Here is a 19,066-nt window from a genome sequence, read left to right as displayed (position 1 = left end):
AGCTATTTAAGCGCTAAGATATACTGATAGTACGGACGTATATCGTGGAACTGTGAATGGAGCTATGATGACTGGAAGTTGGTAGATCAAATTTAAACGAACAGTTAGCTTCCTTACAGATTTACCAATATTAACGCAAAATGTTTACATGAAATGTTACGACGAGTTAGCCAAATGATTGAAATTAGCTGCAGAGGACAGGATGCAAGAGGCCGCTAGGGAAGAAACTGATAAAGATGTTGCCTGTGGCGATAAAAAGACGGTATTCCCATACTTACAGTCAAAGCTGACTGCTGTTACCCAAAAATGTAAGAACCAACTATATTTTGCTTCGTCGTGTGTCGCAAATATTATGCAAAACTATGGATATAAAACTGGTAAATTGTTATACATGGATGTACAATCGATCGATTGATGATCGATGTCACTGAGAAGCAATATCTATTTAAAAAAAAAACTATCCAAAAAAAATATAACCAACTTCCGAAAAAAGAAGTCTTTCATTTCTCACTTTTTAGTTATACACCTAAAAATGACATCTCATTACATACACCTTCTGACTCAAAATATAAATTCCAATATGTAATTTATAATGACTTTAAAACTTTAAATACGCTAAATATTAAAAATGCAGATCTATGGAGTAATTATGTGGTCCATTATAAACATCGTAGCACAGTAATTTTCCTGATTTATTGTCTGATTACGGAGTTCTGGTGCCTATCTTTCGGCTTCATGATGAGCTCCACTTTACTAAAGGGTACTTTCTAAATGCAAATGCTTAAATTTTTTAAGAAAAAAAAAGTGAAAATAACAATTTGTAAAATTGCCGTTAAAATTTGTTAAAAATGTTTATTTTTTTTTATAATTACAAAATGATACATATAAACTATTTCATGATGAATTCTTATATATTTAATAATAGAATTCTTCATTTATCATAAATCATAAGTTACATTCCAATTAGATAATTAAAGCGAAAAGATCAAAAATTGGTTGGTCTGACTATAAAGATAGCCGAGCGCTAACTCTACGCACACAGCTACGCAACGGCTCTGTGTGGAGTGAATTTTGCGAAGAATTACCTATAGTTGACTTCACGCGCGGCACGTAAACGCTTAATGCAGTATATTAGCGCGTGATAGGCGCGCGCCTAATAATCCGGCGACAATATGGCATCGAGTCGACAGATTAACATCGATGCAGTGAATATAGCGAGTAACGAGGATTATTCAACGCGGTGTCCTACGCCGTTCGCATTGAATGACGTTGTGGAGGAAATAGATATTGGTAGCGAAAATGAAGCAGAGTTGGGAAGATCATCAAAGAGGCAACGGGAGAACAGCAGTGAGGACGATGAAGGTGGAAGGTGGACGGAAGTAAAGGGTAAAAAGACGTGCCGTGATAAAGATACTCTAATAAAGGAGGACAAATATGAGGTATATATCTCTTCTAAAGAACGGCTACCTAAACAATTTACGATGGCACGGATACTAAACGAGAATAAATTGAATAAAATAAGCAATATTAAATATTTAAATCCCTTTAAAATACGGCTGCAATTCGAAAATGAGACAGCGGCTAAAAGTCTTTTTGAATGCGAGAACCTCATAAGCAAAGGCTGGAGAATTCAAAAGCAATGGAGTTGTCCTTTTGCTATGGTGTTTTTAGAGATGTTGACCTGGATCTCACCGATGATGAAATCACACAAAATATAAGTTGTCCCCGCCAGCGAAGTTATTATCTTTAAACGTATGAATCGCCGGAACAGGGATGAAGGAGGGTGGTGTCCCAGTGAAACCATACGGCTATGTTTTGATGGCGATTACTTACCAGCATTTATTCGTGTATGTGACATAAATATAAGGGTAACTCCATATATACACCAAGTCTCCCAATGTTCCATGTGTTGGAAGTTCGGCCATATACGGAAAACGTGTCCTGGAAAAAATGTTATCTGCCCTAAATGTAGCGGTCGTCACGAGAACTGCGATACTACAACATTTTCGTGTGTCAACTGTGGTGGAGACCACATTTCCTTAAGCAAGTTATGCCCTGTTTATAAAAGGAGAGAAGGCTGAGGGAAATCATGGCCGAATTTAGGTGCACATATCGAAAAGCCTTAGAATGTATCGTACCGCCCGAGAGCCCTACCCCATCTCCACACCCGACTGCGCTGGACAATAGTGATAAATTCCCCCCACTTCAACAATCCGCTCAGATCCCCTTCTTGCCTGATGTTCAACAATGTCCCACATTCGCAGAAACGGTTCAACGGAAAACTCGCAAAGTTGGGACGGCGACTACAACTTCCCGCGAATCAGCTAAAAGTAATACAGAATCTAGGAAGAAAAACGTATTATTCAAGATGATTGGTCTTCGTGGAATATAGATTCGGTTAATAATGAAAATTCTCCACCTATAGATGATCGAGACCAAAAAAGAGAATTTCCTTCATTTTGTGAACTTTTATCTCGTCTAAAAGAAGTTATTTTTATGCAACAAATAGGGGCGACAGCTAAAATTAGCTCAGTTGTACAGTTGTGTTTAGAATGGTTTACATTAGTGATACGTCGATACATGTCTGATTGGCCTTGGGTGAAAATGTTGATAAATATAATTACTCAACAAAGTGATGGCTAATAACACGGTAAAGTTGAATATATTGCAATGGAATGCCCAAAGCATTAAACCTAAAGTAATTTCTTTTTGAAATTTTAAGACAGGAAAAGGTCCATGTTGCTTCCCTTAGTGAGACGTGGCTTGAACCCGATAGTCAATTTAATCTTAGCGGCTATGATATTTATCGAACTGATCGAGTTGACTCATACGGCGGTGTAGCTTTAGCGGTTCACAAATCTATCAAATCGCAGAGGTCACCTATACACATGCGCAATAGTGGTATAGAAGTAGTGTGTGTTCAGTTATTCAACTGCTACCCAATTGAGTATATAGTAGCAGTCTATTGCCCGTCAAGAATCATTACCTCCTACCAGGATTGGGAACATCTTTTTTCTAGTTGGTCAGCTAAAACTCTTATTTTAGGTGACTTTAACGCCCATCACATAAGTTGGTCCTATAAAACTGACCCAAGGGGTAATTTAATTCATGATTCCCTACTAGAGAGTAACTTTATTACTTTAAACGATGGGTCACATACTCGAATTCGTTTAGTTAATACTATTCTTCAGCAATCGTCTCCGGATATTTCTTTGGTCTCTTTAGATATTGCCTCCAAAGTTTGACTGGAATGTACTTAATGAAAGTCTTAACAGTGACCACCTTTTAATTAAAATTTCCACTATTGCTGTGTCACATTTTCCGCCAGTAGTTAAAAGGAATTTCCGTAAAGCAGATTGGGGTTCATATAGCAAATATTTAGAAGCGAAATTACGGGATTTATGCTTACCTGACAATCCTCAGGAAGCCTATGACCTATTTTTATATATTGTGAACGAGGCTGCAAATAAATTTATTCCTCTACTTAAGTTTAACCAAAACCTAACCTCAAAATTTTCTCCTAAGCCATACTGGACTGCTATACTTTCACGAGCCGTAGCATCTCGCCGATTAGCGTTAACTTCATTTAGACGTAACCCTACTCCCCACAACTTAGGTATACTTAAAAATAAGATTAATTTAGCACAGAGACTGATCCGTCAGGCAAAAAAAGAGGATTGGCAAAATTTTTGTACTTCAGTAAATGAGTCAACAACATCCAGTGACATGTGGCGTAAAATGAAATGGCTGAAAGGTTACAGTTCTTCCAGACGTTTTGTCGATCCTGAATGCAGCAAAGCTTTACTCAGTTCTTTAACGCCAGATTTTGTATCACCATTACCCCCAATCATTGTTTACAATAACCCTGCTTTAGAGTGTGAGATCTCTATTCAAGAGCTCGAAAAATGTATCAAACCGAAGGATACATCTCCTGGATACGACGATTTTTCATATTCTATGATTAAAAATCTTCCCGATGTAGCCAAACGTGTTCTTCTAAAGCTATTTAATAAATTATTATTCAACAGTTTTGTTCCCTATCAGTGGCGCGATATCTGTATAACCCCAATCCCTAAACCTGGACGCGATTCTAATGTCTTTTCTTCTCTTCGCCCTATATCCTTGATGTCCTGTTTATGTAAAATCTTTCATTATATTTTATATAGACGGCTAGAATGGTTTCTTGAAAAACATAATATATTCTCTTCAAATATGGTAGGATTCCGCAAATGTAGATCTTGTGCAGATAGTTTAAGTTGCCTTATCTGTACTGTACAAACAGGTTTTTCTGAAAATTGTTCCACTATAGGCTGTTTTTTAGATATCGAAAATGCTTACAATAATGTAGATAATACTGCTTTGATTCAGACTCTGGATAAACTTCAAGTTGGAACAATGATTTGTAATTATTTGTGGAATTTTTTGCGTGAACGAGTTCTTAAAATTAAAATAGGTAATGGATATATTTCTAGAAGTTCAGGGCGTGGCTTAGCTCAGGGAGATCCTCTATCTCCTCTACTTTTCAATGTAGTAACATCAGATATTTGCAAAATACTGCCGAATGATATTAATATATCCCAATATGCGGATGACTTTGTTATTTATACTCTATGTAGATCTAGTCATGAAGGGCAAGTCAAGATTCAGGCATCTCTTGATCTGGTCAGCAAAATGTTAAATCGTGTCGGATTGGACATTTCGCCCTCCAAAAGTAAAATTTGTATTTTTAGTCGTGGTTTCCGTAGACAAGTTATTGATATTCGCTTGAATGATACTCCATTGGTTTTGGTAGATACCGTAAGATACTTAGGAATGTGGTTAGATAAGGGACTCCGCTGGAATAAACATATAGACCAAATGTGTAAAAAGGTAGCAAAGTTCATAAACATCTTTAGAATTTTAGTTGGTCCAGGATGGGGTATTCATCCTGTTCACTTAAGACGGCTATATATTGCACTCGTTCGAAGCCGTATGGACTTTGCAAGCTTTTTATTTGATAATAGTGCCGACACTCATTTGGTTAAGCTGGATAGATTACAAAATATATGTTTACGATTGATTGGTGGATTTGTAAAAGTACCCCTATTCACGTTATGGAGTCTGAACTATTTTTGGCACCATTATTTGTACGTCGTCGATATTTGGCCGGAAAATTTTATTTGAAGTCGAAAACTTATAAATTTCCTATAATAAAGATACTTGAATTATTAAAAACTCAATGTAACAATTTTACTGGAGACGCAAAAAGAAACCTTTGTTGGTAATAGTATGTGAAATGTTAGGCCGCGAAATTTTTTATTGCAGTAGCGATTTGACCATGTATTCAATGAATACTTGGGTTAGTAACATGGACCTATCAAGTTATGTTAAACCAACACTAGAACATATTGACAAACCCAAACAAAATTATAACATTACAAACTTAAAACCCTTTGCTGTAATTCACTTAATGATAAATATTACGATTTCTACCCTATTTATACAGACGGCTCTAGATTCAAAAACAATTCGGGTGCAGCGTTTTTGGATTTAACCTCAAACACCTTTTGTAAATTTAAGATACTATGCTCGAAATTGTCTATCATGCATATAGAACTTATTGCTATCGCAGAGGCTTTAGGGTATATAGAATCTCTAAATGGTGAAAGATTTGTTATAATTACGGACTCAAAAAGTGCTCTTTTACACTTACTTAAATGCACTTCATCATTTAGAGGGCTTCCAATAGCATATTCTATCATTAAAAGTATTTACAATATTGTTGGCATAAATAAATTAGTTGTGTTACAATGGATCCCTTCTCACATAGGGCTTGAGGGTAATGATGTAGTTGATAAATTAGCAAAAGAAGCAGCTTCAGATGGAATACCATTCAGCTGCCTTCCTTGGCATACAGAACTACTACCTATAATTAGAGAGAAATGTTTAGAATTTTGGTCAGAGTATTTTGACAAAAGATCTTTATCAAAGGGAATTTGGTACAAAGTAATTCAACCATCATTACCCCGTTCTTTCTGGTTCGGTGTGAGTGGGATTAGTCGACATGAGGTTGTCACTGCTTTGAGGCTTCGCGCTGGCCATGTACCACTGAACAGCTTCGCTTTCATGATGCGTAAAATAAATTCGCCTAATTGTTCAGTATGCGGAGTTGTGGAAGACGTCTATCATATTTTATTTGAATGTAGTCTCACTGAGACCCAAAGATGTCAAACTTTTGGTGACAAAAATTATAATTTAGGTTTTATAATAGCATTTTGGCCATTCCGTTGTCGAAAGAGGCTAGAATGCTTTACAAATTAATAATTACAGGTTTAAGATTACGGGAACATTAATTTCCATAATTTTGTGTTTTTGTTTTGTAGATATGTAAGTTTTGTATATTATTTTTGTATTCAATAATGGGGGTGACATTTTCATTAATGAAAAAACCCTCTAAGGAAATAAAGAGAAAAAAAAAAAAAAAAATACATTACTACTGAATGCTATAGGCTACTTTCGATCCTGGAAAAATATTAAGCGGGACTTTATCCCGGAGAAACTGTCACGCGAGCGGAAGCGCAAGCAATAGCTATGTATTATAATAACACTGCGCTGTTTTTCTGTTTACAAAATAACTGTTCTAAAAGGTTCCAATAATTATTCCATGCTGATTATAATGACATAATATATTGTAGTTTATTTGTAGTTTAAAATTATAGGATACCATAACGTTTTGTTGGTTGTGTGGTATATTTTGTTGTTTCAATTCGCCTATATGGCGGCCGATAACCCCAGCGGTACATATACACCCCACTCCCACATATCTTTAGCATTGCTTATGGTTAGACTCGAAGGACCAGTTTAAAGTATTCACGAGTTCATTCCGTGTATATTTTTTTATAACATTCCACAAACACATTAGAAATACTTTCGCGTCCATTGGAAAATGAACAAACCGGTCGGCCGCCACGCGACACTGATACTTCGAGAATTTTCTACGCGAGTTCAATTCACCTTGTATCGATACCGCGTGTGAATCGTTTAATCGATTTGCGACACGCGTGGGAAAAGGGTCGTAATCGATTATGTTGTGAATTAATCACGATGATTGGCGACACTGGATCTTTTAATTGATAGAAAGTGACAAGCGTTTTTTTTTTACTCAACACATTGTTTTCGGTTATTTGTCAAACTTGGAAGATAATGCCTTAATGTATTGTTTTTCAAACCTTCCGGCTACCTAACCCTTTTAGGGAATGAATTTCCAAAAACTGATTTAACGTTGACTCGCGCGCTAAATTCAATATTACTAGTCCGACAATCTCGTCGAAGATTTGCTGTATTTTATTTTGGATTAACAGAAACATCTTTTTTTAATACTCTTGTATACTCTCATCAAATTAGCTGTTATATTTCTTATATAATATTGTATTAACATATTAAGTACGAGTTTTCAGTCCCAAGCCAATAAAAAAATCAAATCTTGCCAATTAACCTTGAGCTATAAAATCTTTGAAACAAAGTAAACAACCCCCTGCCGGTAAACTATCGTCGCCTATTTGTCTGTTACGTATTGTTTGGTTTCCAGTTCCACCCACAGTAGGAATCCTAGCGTGGGAGTCAGTGGGAGGAAATTTATTATCACTTATTCTCTTTTTCGGAAATTCTTTGTTCTTTTTGAGACTACAATCAACTTAATTAGTGTTAATTATAATTAATCGAATCGAATAATAGCGTTATCATTGCGCTGTTACGACGTCCGAATTCGGGAAGAAACAATTTTTTTTTAAATATTTTTTTAAGGTACAGCTTTTTGACCGAGTTTGACATATAAGATTTCTATACTTTCTTGTCACTATTAATATATGTACATATTAATCACTTATACTCTATGCAATATTTGAATGCAAAAACTTCTAAGCTAATAAAATTATTATTGGCATTTAAATCGATACAAATATTAATTACTATTTTATGCATATACAATTTGATCGATATTTTGATTTAATATTATTGTTATTTGAACGTAATGAATTGGGGGTCTGTGTATTGTTTTATCGCAGCTTCGAGTTTTTTTTTTAGAGCTTTTGCTTGCGACTCTGCTCGCGTGAAAAAGTTTTTCCAGGATGATAAGTAGCTTATAGCACTCAACAACATCAAAATTGGCTTAATAGTTCATGACATTATCGCGTTCAAACAATTAAACTCTTCAGCTTTATATATTCGTATAGAAATATAGACAACACACACCCGTTAAGTTAAAATAGGGATTATCAAATGGAGGAAACTATTAATAATAGAGACCAACGGAAATCTCACTATACAACACAACTGCGAGCTGTCACTTCATATAAGTTTTCTGTGAGGCTATGGAACTTACTTGGTGAAGCTGAACTATTCATGCAATATACAAGTGTCTACAAGACTGCTACTTCAGAAACCATAAAAAAAGTATAAAGGCCGAAATTAAGAAACTAGGAATTTCTCAAAACATACTTATATACTTCATTCTTCATAGATCGTTCAATAGGACAAAAATTATAAAAATAAATATAGAAGTACATTGTCACGTACAACTTAGCGCACAATTTAAATGCTGTATTACATCGTCTCAGTAAACAAGTTAGTATTCTCTCTTAAACATCTACTTGTTAATAAAAAAAATCTCTTATAAGATAATAACTACTTATGTAGTTATTTAATGTTAACAATTCGTACGTGCCAACATGAAAAAACTGAGTACACGCGTACTGAGTAATTTATTTTCGCGTCCGCTAGGGTTGGCGCTTATGTAATACATCGACTCGTCAAATTTCTTCATTACTTCAAAAATACCTCAAATATCCCATTTTCCGTCCCTCCTCGTGGGTATAGTATCCTCATTTTTAGCTATGCATTCATGGAGGATGATAATAATTTACCATCACCTGATTCATCTGGATCTTACCTTCCGTTATGGAAATGAAAATCGCCAACCCTACATACGATCGAAGACACACACACTACACAATGTAAACAGGTATAAAACGCAACAATGTGCTCGAATTACCTTTTACATTGTTAATGTGAATTGCTAGGATTTCGTTTCGAGATAATCTTGTTACCACATCCCACGTAAATTGTTTGTAGCTGTAGTCTATCGCAACTAAGTTGGCGTCTCGGCAATTTTCGCGTTTCCGAAGTAAACCGCGCCGAACAAAAACTAGCTATATACTCGTACATTGCGTACATTTATTTTCTTAATTACGTCATTTCAATGTGTGTGTGCAATGCTTTGCAAGTAAATAAGTAATAAATACCACTCTTCCACTTCTGCCATGTGCTCACAACAATTTAGGATCATCGTACATTTTTTTCAAGTATATTCAAGCGTAGTTTTTACGCGGGTACCTGCCTGAACGCATCCCTCTCAGTGAGATCAAGTCTCAGACAAATTATGTTAGATAAACCTACACAAATTATTGCCTGACTTGGGAATAGAACCTAAAACCTAACGCACCACAACATACGCTAGTAATTTAAGTAGATGAAACAACTTCCTAAAATAAAAATGATCGTTACGTGCAAAAAAAGGTGCCACACAGCGCTCAATCACCCAATAAACACACAGATTTAATTCGCGAAATGACATTTTGATAACGACATTACACGTTCCTCTGAATTTCGCGTTAAAACAACATAATAAGATGATTCCTAACGAGCGTCGAGCCCTTGACATCGTTTCGCAAGAGCCGAGTTCGCTAAACGAGCCAAGATGCTGAGAGATTTGAGGAGTTTAAGTGCCTATATGAACACTGAACATCTATCTGCAAAGAAGTGTTCAAAAAAGTTGGTGTTGATGAAAATAATAAGCAAGTTAGTGATGATAAAAATATTAAAGCTGATAGCCGATGGGAAGCGGTAGGACTCACAAGAACGAGATCTGATTGATTGTAAGGCATGCACCTTCAACTTATGTTACAGTAACTCCTGCTCGCATAAGACTCAGAATAAAAATTAGCCTAAAACATTCAGGAGTTAATGATGTTTATATTAACGAAAGAATTTTCAAAATAGGATTAGAAGTTCAAGAGATTATCCCGTTCAAACAAAAGGTAATGTTAATCTAAACATCAATGTGTTTCGTAAAGAAGGAATAGTAAAAAAAAACGCGTGCTTAAGAATTTTCTAGAAGATTTTAAATGTGTAATATTGGCAATACGCCAAAAAAGTAACGTCTTAAGGTCATAGTGGATCAATACCTTATTGTGATGGCAAATGTACTTTTATATTAAGTTCTGCTATACACATTAAGGACCTCTTGTTGCGGGCCTATCTCTTGCGACATAGAAACCAATAATTCATTTAACATACTAAAAAAGAATTAAAGAAACACAATATATCTAACTTAAGCCGTCGATAGATAAACAAACGTTACATCATTTATTTTTAACTGTTTAGTGGCTGTTTTGGTTCTAACTTTGTGAACAACATTCCGAAATTGCAATAGAGAAGTAAATGTCATAGATAAACACCCAACGATAAACAATGGACATTCAGGTATATCTGAGAGGATAAAAGCTGATAGGAAGGCTGCATGAGTCGCCTGTCATGGAAATTACTGATAACAAGTTCGTCAAGAATACCTAAAACGGGTGAAATAACATTTTAATGGGGACATATTTTACCTAGTAGATATTGTTATTCGGGTATTTTTTTAATACAGATTTTTATACTAGTTCAATGTCAGATGGCATTAATCATTCAATTTAGAGTTGAATTTTTAAAAATCCTTTCATGTTTAGTAATGATATTACTGTATAAGCCGACCATGAGCTGTAAAATGTGAATTGTATCCCAGTATTAAGAATAACTAAATAACTCAATTTGAAATATTCTCCCACCATATTCGTTACATTAAACCAAAGTAACATAGTAGTTAAATTATAAGACAGCCCTGCCGTCCAACTAACGTATGATCATTAAAGATTTTCGCTCATTGTTTTTGCAACAACTTCCGAAGGCCGCGAATGGCGCATACAAGCCAATGACCCTCGAATTTAGGTTACGAAGTTATATTCATTATTTCGGTCATCGGTAAATCTGTCAGAGAGTGACGAATCTGTTATTCCGTTGAGAGTTATAAGGCCGGCGAGCGGGCAGACTTCTTAAACGATGTGATCCATTCGGAAATTTACTCAATGCAAAACTTTCGCCTACTTCATGTGAATCAAGGTTAAGTGTTTATAAACAGAACTTCCAAGCATTTAAAATTAATGAAAACCATACCAATTCGATCCGAAATGTTCAAGTAACTACGTGAAGATTCATTTGGTTTTGCGACGTCTTTACTTAGGAAAATCGATTTTGATGAAATCTAAACAACACTTTTATTAGTTTTACAATTGAAATCGTATTAAAGCAATATTTTCTTAATGTTAATTAGTGAAAATATCAATTGTAAAAGTTAATGGGTCATTGTCACACTAAATTGTGCGCATGACAATCGTTAATATGTTTCGATACGGCAAAAACACAAAATTACTATTAGCTTGGCACGAAGATAAAATTCATATAAAAACTTATTTACTGTGTAATTGTCATCTTAAACCCACTTGCACGAACCCAAGTTAATTGAATTTCAAATTGCAGTAGATTATGATTCAGATTGTTATTTTTATAGCAGAACTCCTGAACAGACTGAGTAAGTCGCACAATTTTGTCCGGTCTTGAAGTACATTACCGCCAATATTTACTGGCATTATGAAACTTATGTCTCCGGCATAAGAGCGTAATTCAGTGGCATTGTTTCATGTAGAACTTTTTGATTAAAAAATCAGGGTAGTGTGGTATAAGTAGTCGTCGCGCATCAACGGACGAGAGATTTTCTCGTCGACTCATATACAATAAGTCACACTTTAACCATGAACGTCAAATGTCATAAATTTAACTCTGATAAAACTTCGTACAATAAAATTAGTTTAACAATTATTTACGTTCCTTTTATTAGGTGACGAGATTAAATTTATCACATCTCTCGCTGGAAACTGGTCCAAGGGCGCCGTCGTCGAGTATGGAAGGCCAGCGCGCTTCCCGCTTTTCTCTTCTTATGGCTTTGAATAAGGGCTCAGCCTCGATATTAAAGTAACAAAATCTTGCGTCATTTTTTTAAATACGCGTTAAATGTTTTTATTTTGTATTTGCTTTTATTTGTTTCCTTGATTTATGCATAAAGCGATTAACGTTAAAATCAACTTGGTCAGAAAGCAACACATATCGGACACGCCAATGTTGATAAATCATTACATTTAATAATCCCAAGGCGATCGTCAAGATTGCAAACCACCTCGAAGTTATTCGTCTTCCCAACGATGGTAATCTTTATAATTCTGCTCGTTACGCTTAATTTAGTAATTACAGCCCCCAACATTATACTGGCCTGCTTTACTAAATATAAACCGATACTGTCTGTCCCAGGAAAGCGGCTAGAACCGAGAAACCACAACGCGCCTTTCGATGTATACGACCATTATCAACGAAGTAAAATAAATCTTGTTCCGATCACCACACCTTTATATTATTACTTACTTATTTAAACTTTGTATACAATCTACAAAGATGGCCTTAAAGCCAGTCATTCTCTACTAGTCTATTCTTTTGGTGACGTAAACAAATCTATTATTTCATTTATCACCACCATTGAATGGTTTGAGGCACTGGTCCCACCACTGACGATGAACGAGTAGCTGGAAACGAGTTAGGGAACATCGTGAAGCGAGCGTTTAGTTCCGATAGTTTTGTCGCTGGGCTATAGCGATTATACGAGTTTTTTTTTATTAATTTAACATCTCACGTCAAGTCTCATTATGTCCAGTAGTTACACTGGCTACAATGTCCATTTCCAGAACACAAAAATTACTACACACTGTTGCTTGGCGGCAGAAATAGATATTGAGGTGGTACCTACCCAGGCGTACTCTCACATATGAGAGGCCTACCACCAGTAAAAGTGCGGCGAGCGATTACTCGCACTATATAAAGAATGACCGCTGAGGGTCTCACGGCGTGTGATTTGACTGCCAAACGAGCATAGCTGAGCGAGTATTATTTGATAACTCTTGTCACTGTGACAAACTAGTAGAAAGAGGGCTCTCGTCAGCAGTGTTTACAGTCAACATCGATCCATACTTATAAAAAAGTAACTCTATCTGTCTGTTATGCTTTCTCGACTGACCCACTGAACTTTGGTATGTAGTTTAAGACCAAGGATATAGGCTACTTTTATCCCGGGAAAATATATAGCGGGACCTTTATACAAGATGATGTTTTTCAGGAAGGAGTAAATGCTAGTCAAAAGTAGAAAATAATCGATAGTATTTCGGTTCCTCGTCGGCGGTGAGACAAGTGCCTGATGCTCACAATGATCACGTACGATGTATGAAGTATGGGACAATGCTAATTATTTTGCCTCGCACCCATTTGCATTGTTTAAATACTGTACAGGATATATTTTTACACAGGGCAGTTGGAGCACCTACCTTAACCATTGCAGCCAATACTGGATAACATTTTAATTACATGAACATTTTGGATTTACATATTTTATATAGTCAGCAAGAAAATGTGCAACTAATGCAAAAAGTTATTTTTAACCAATCGATCCGGTTGCTGATAAAGATCAAAATACTAATGCCATTAGAGATTTCGAGAACTATTGGGGTCACAATTGCAAAACCTTTCACCATACATTTTGCAAGAAAGGCGACTCCAATTCGCTTTTAAACTTAACTAAACTTTGTATTGGAGCATCATTGAATGTAAAAAAAAGTATCGCCTAGAGGCAAGCTTGCTGCCAGACATAGGCAATACACAACATAATATGTTATATATATAGAAATGAATCCCTATTTCCCTTGGTCACGCCTACACGCGTGAACGGCTGGACCGATTTCACTATTTTTTTCTTTGATGTATTTGTTATTGTCAGGAGAAGGTTTCTTATGCAAGAAAAAATTCTAAAAATTGCGCGGAAATCTAGATAATTTAAGAAAACTTAACGAAAATATTAATTTTATATACTTAACTGTCAATTGTTTGAAATAATTGTCAGCAATTTACAGAATGCGCTCTGCAAATTCATAGTTAAGACGGGACAACGTCTGTCGGGTCAACTAGTAATAATATAGTTATGTTGTTTACTAAGTTTAAATCTAGTGTGACGCTTGCAAGGCGAAAGTGGCCGGGGGCGGCGCCGGTCGAGTGAAAGTGCTGGCGAACGAAGTATGTACGGAATACAACTGCTTTCTTGGACCCCACGCTCCTCGGACATCCTGCTTGATTGGTACCTTACGTAACTTATAGAACTTTATATCATAGTGTCTATTTCGCTTTCGAATAGGAAAATTATACGATCAATACGTAGCAGTGTTTGAATGCAATTATGTCTTCTTGGACTTATAGACTTAATACACTATTTGTTAATTATTTAACGATGATTATAGTATATGCATTACAAAAAGACGAAAACATAACACTATAATAGTTAATAAAATATGCATTTCTTTTTAATATATGTTTTTGCTTAGGTTTCTTATTCTTTGTACAATGAACATGTATATATACATTTGTGTTGCTTTATTTTTGCCTTTTTTGTGCATATTATGTATGAACATTAACCCTGAGTTTTTTAGTCAAGTATTTAATATTATTTTAACTTTTTTTAATTATTAAATTGTTATATTTTAGTATAAAAATTGTAACGTAATTTTTTTATTAAGTTACATGGTTGGTTTGACAGGTTTTTTTTGTTTATTTATTGCGGCTCTGGAGGCTTTGCTTGGTTTGACAGGTGATTGCCAACATTGCCGCTTAAAAATTAAATAAAATTGTGGAAGTAGGATTTCCTGCACTGGTCACATTCGATAGGGTCAGTGGTCGTTTTGATGTCTTTTAGTGGATTGTCTGAGGGACATCTCTACGTCGATCTATGGACTTTCCCATCCCTACGATGATGATGGACGGCTGTCATCGACATAGGAAGTCACTTTCTTGGACGGTTCTTGAAGGATAACATCATGGACTAAATAATCCAATTTAATCTTTCACAATTATGGGCAGTATGCCCCAATATTTTGTTACAAATGTAAAGTAAACATTCAACAGTAATAATTTACATTGGGATTTTTCCCTTTTAACTTTGCGATGGGCGTCTTATTGATGTTCCCTATTATTTTTCCAAATTTGCCTTAAAAACGCTTTCCGCGTTTTTTTTTTTTTACTATGAATCAATTTTTATTTTTATGTAACAATGTTTTTTATGGAAGTTAAAATGTGTAAACCTTCCTTTACTGCAATTTTCTGCACCACGACCTCTCCGCGAGGACCTGCTTTATGGGACCAGCGGTGAAGAGTGTTCTGTGGTGTTCATTAGTAATACTTAGCTAACTTTAGTTATTTCATGACTCTGGTATGTATTTCTAACTTAATTCCAGTGATGATGCAATAATGACCAAAGGTATTTTTATGTTCTAAAATAACTAATTCCAAATTTGTGATCTCCTCGGAAAATATAAAGAACTTTAGCTTACTGGCTCGAGACTTTCATTTAGACCACCCCCCTGAAGATTAAAAGTTCCAGAATCTTCCTAGCTTATCCAGGTAATTCTTTTGCTTATTGACGCCTGGCGCCCGAACCTTTTTTTCTTTTCTTTATTTGTATTTGTAACGGCGTTCAATAGCATCACCAAGCCTACCACACCTTAAATATTACAATTATTTAAAAAATTATTATAATTGTCATCCTCCTTTTTTTCTTTCCTTTATTTATACAAATTAATAATAATACAGTTTTTTTTTATTTTTTTATTACAAAATTTAAATAGAAATATATAAAAATAATGAGTTGTGTGAAAAATTAAACATTTTTAAACACAAGCTTTTACTTAAGTTAATAAAGTTTTAATTGAATCAAACTTTGTTTTATGCTATGTAGAGATAAAAGCTTGTCACAAGATTTACCTTTGTCAAAATGAAGTTGCAGATTTATTGTATTATCTATACAATAACTATGAGAATGCTATAGGATGTGATATTGTTTGTGTCCAACTGCTGTGCTGACGACTAAGTACTCCATAATCCATAAGAAACCAATCTACTACAGATGGTTTCTGAGTAGTCAATTTTCCGCGTAATTAATGCTTATAGTTTGTAATGTTACTGTCTGAAATTTAGCAGCTCAAATTACATATATATCATGTCTCTATCTCATAGGGATAGGCATAGACTTTGAATTGCTACTTTTCACGATTCTGGCAAACTTCTCTCCCTTCTGCCACCTTCATCAATCTTTTTATGCATTGTGTTGGTTCAAGGTGCTCTTGACCTAGCCATTACTAAGAATGTCAGATATCTGACATTCAAAGGTTTAGTGCGGTCGACCGCTACCAGCTCCTCCATCCACATTCGCCTTATACATCCTCTTTTTCAGTCTCCTATCATCCATCCTATTCAAATACCCAAACCTTACTACATTGTTTTATTAAAATTTATATATGAATGACATTTCACTATCATCACCCTGACTAATATGGTAATACAGTTTCTGTCAAAGTTATGCTTATAAGCTCCATTTTTCCTCACTTAGCCCATAAAGTAGTTGAGCCATTGTTTGTGTAGTTTCTGTCATGTCAAAAAATATTTATTTAAGTTTACACAAAGATTCTTTTTCTTATTCTTTTTATCTTAACATGTATAGGCAATATGAAGTATTGAATTTGTTAGTTACTTTTGTAGTTGACTGTACAACAATAAAACTTTTATTCTTAAGTCTTGGGTAATTCATTTTCTAGTTAGTGCAAAAATAAGTTGTGCTGACACTACATTGCCAGCACACAATTTATTAAATAATTTTACTTAAAAATGTTTACATTATGGAATATTTCCTACAACACATAATTATTATTTAATTAACTTGACCATTTTGTATACATTAAAACCTGTTATAAATAGTATTCATGTCGTATCAGTTGCAGGCGGATAGTAACAAATCAGATTTATTTTTAAATACAACATATTCAAAATAGAACAATATATAAAAATAACCACACAATTTTCATATCTATTTCATTAATTAAGTTTAGATTCTGATAATAAAAATAAAATTAAAAATATATATATTGCCTGGGTGATGTAGTTGTATGGAAGTATATCTGCCATGTTGAGGATTATAGTTTGATCCCAGGTAAAGTGATATTGGGATTTTCGTTCTGAGAAGCTCAACCTAATCACTTCATGGGATGGTGACAAGTTATGCCTCTGCCTTCCTCTTAGGGATAATGGGTGTGAAGATATATTTGTGTATTGTTTACAAATTTATTCCTCCTTTAAAGTATAGTATTGCCATCAATACAGGTAAATGGGAGCACAATAATTAGACAATTATTGTGCTCCCATTTACTATTTATACCAGTTAAGTATTAATATATAATATGTAACTTTGATGCAGTATATTAAAACATTATTTCTCAATATTCTTTAAGTGTGTGTATAAACAGTAAAAATGTTTTCAAGTTTATCTAAAGTTTGCCTTGAAACCTAGAAAAAAGTGCAATATGTTTAGACAAAATAATTAATATCTACATTCTACATAAAACATACATCAAATTTTACACTTTGCTGCAGAGTTTCAACTTACAACAAACTTCAAAATAACTAATAATAATGATGTCAGTCATTCTATTCACACAAACACCATCATGCAACCTTCATACACACATAATATATTTCAATTAATAATTATTTAACAAATATTTAACCTGACCACTTTTTTTATTATAAAAATTGCAGCCCATCTGACCAATTATAAACAGGTTAGAATTCAAATAATTTTTTTGGCCAGTACGCATTTGTAATGAATAAATTCCACTTATCGTTTTGATCAAGCATCATAGACGAACATTCCTATGTCTTTACAGTGATGTGATACAAATAGTTTTAGTACACAATAAACATACGCATCACGATAAACGAAACGACGAATGATAAAAAAAAGAACTTCGGCAACGAAAGTCAACGTAATGCCAAAAACAAGATATGAAAATGTATAAAGTGTTATCTCACCAAGTATGTGGAAGCCTCCCAACGGTACAAATGACGAACCAGCATGGCTTACAAAGCGCAGAAATCACAAACAAACTGTTTCACTGAACGCAAGCTAACTTTCTTCAGCACTATGTTCACAACACTATCGATTACACAATAACAAATCTTCTGAATACAGCACTACGTAAATCACAAATTTCGAACGGATATTTTCCACACAAAGTACACAAAATTACCACCGTGGAAACTACTTGCGAAATATGTCAACTACCATGTCAAATTGTATTCACCATGGTGCAAATTCAATAATATTCCGTCACGAAACATAAACTCTAAGCATTTTTGCAAACGCTAAATCGTAAAAGTCAGAAACTAAACGTGTAATGATGTTATTTACGTACTTCTCCTTACAATTATCACGAAAAAGAACTAACCAAACAACCGCACTACTCGTTCACGAGCTATCGAAAACTGGAACAATCTACATTGCCACAACAAAAATAAAATCCAGCTGACAGTGACATTGACAACTAAAGTTTTCAGTGTTAACATAAAACAATTTCAAAAATACTACGATAAATCGTACCAGACAAAATTTCTACATTGATATTGAAGCTGGACAAAATTACAAGGTATTATTATCGATAACCTATAGTATTTTCATTAATTTTCAAGACCAAAACCTTGATAAGAACTAAGTCCTAGCTACCGTAATGGCAATTTGCACATATCATGGTGCTAGACCATTCTATCCAGTAAATATTAATACATTCATAATATGGACATGGATACGACACCCCAAAAATTATTATCCATGAAATAGTTAGAATAGATAAATGCAAATTCAAAAGTTCTCTTCAAAAGAAATGTACTAAAAAGGGAATTATAATATTTATCGTAAAATTCGAAAGGCTTGCCACATATGCAATAGTGATGCACTACGAAAAAAATAGATAGGGAATAGCCAAAAAAAATGAAAATTAATTTAAATAAAATAGACATCATTAGT

At 34.5% G+C, this 19,066-nt stretch overlaps 1 protein-coding gene across 2 annotated transcripts in view; it reads right to left on the bottom strand.

Annotated features, from left to right (window-relative positions):
* Positions 1-18,549, bottom strand: part of LOC115453417 (probable E3 ubiquitin-protein ligase RNF144A) — a 196,894-nt gene extending 178,345 nt beyond the window's left edge. For both annotated transcript variants that reach the window (XM_037438911.1, XM_037438912.1), the window contains exon 1: positions 18,076-18,549. The gene's annotated coding sequence lies outside the window, so the exon portion shown is untranslated. The remainder of the gene's footprint in view (positions 1-18,075) is intronic.
* Positions 18,550-19,066: the final 517 nt, after the last annotated feature.

The sequence above is a fragment of the Manduca sexta genome, chromosome 15 (genome assembly GCF_014839805.1).
Source record: "Manduca sexta isolate Smith_Timp_Sample1 chromosome 15, JHU_Msex_v1.0, whole genome shotgun sequence".
In the NCBI taxonomy this organism is placed as follows: Eukaryota; Metazoa; Arthropoda; class Insecta; order Lepidoptera; family Sphingidae; genus Manduca; species Manduca sexta.
This window is presented reverse-complemented; position numbering and strand designations above follow the sequence as displayed.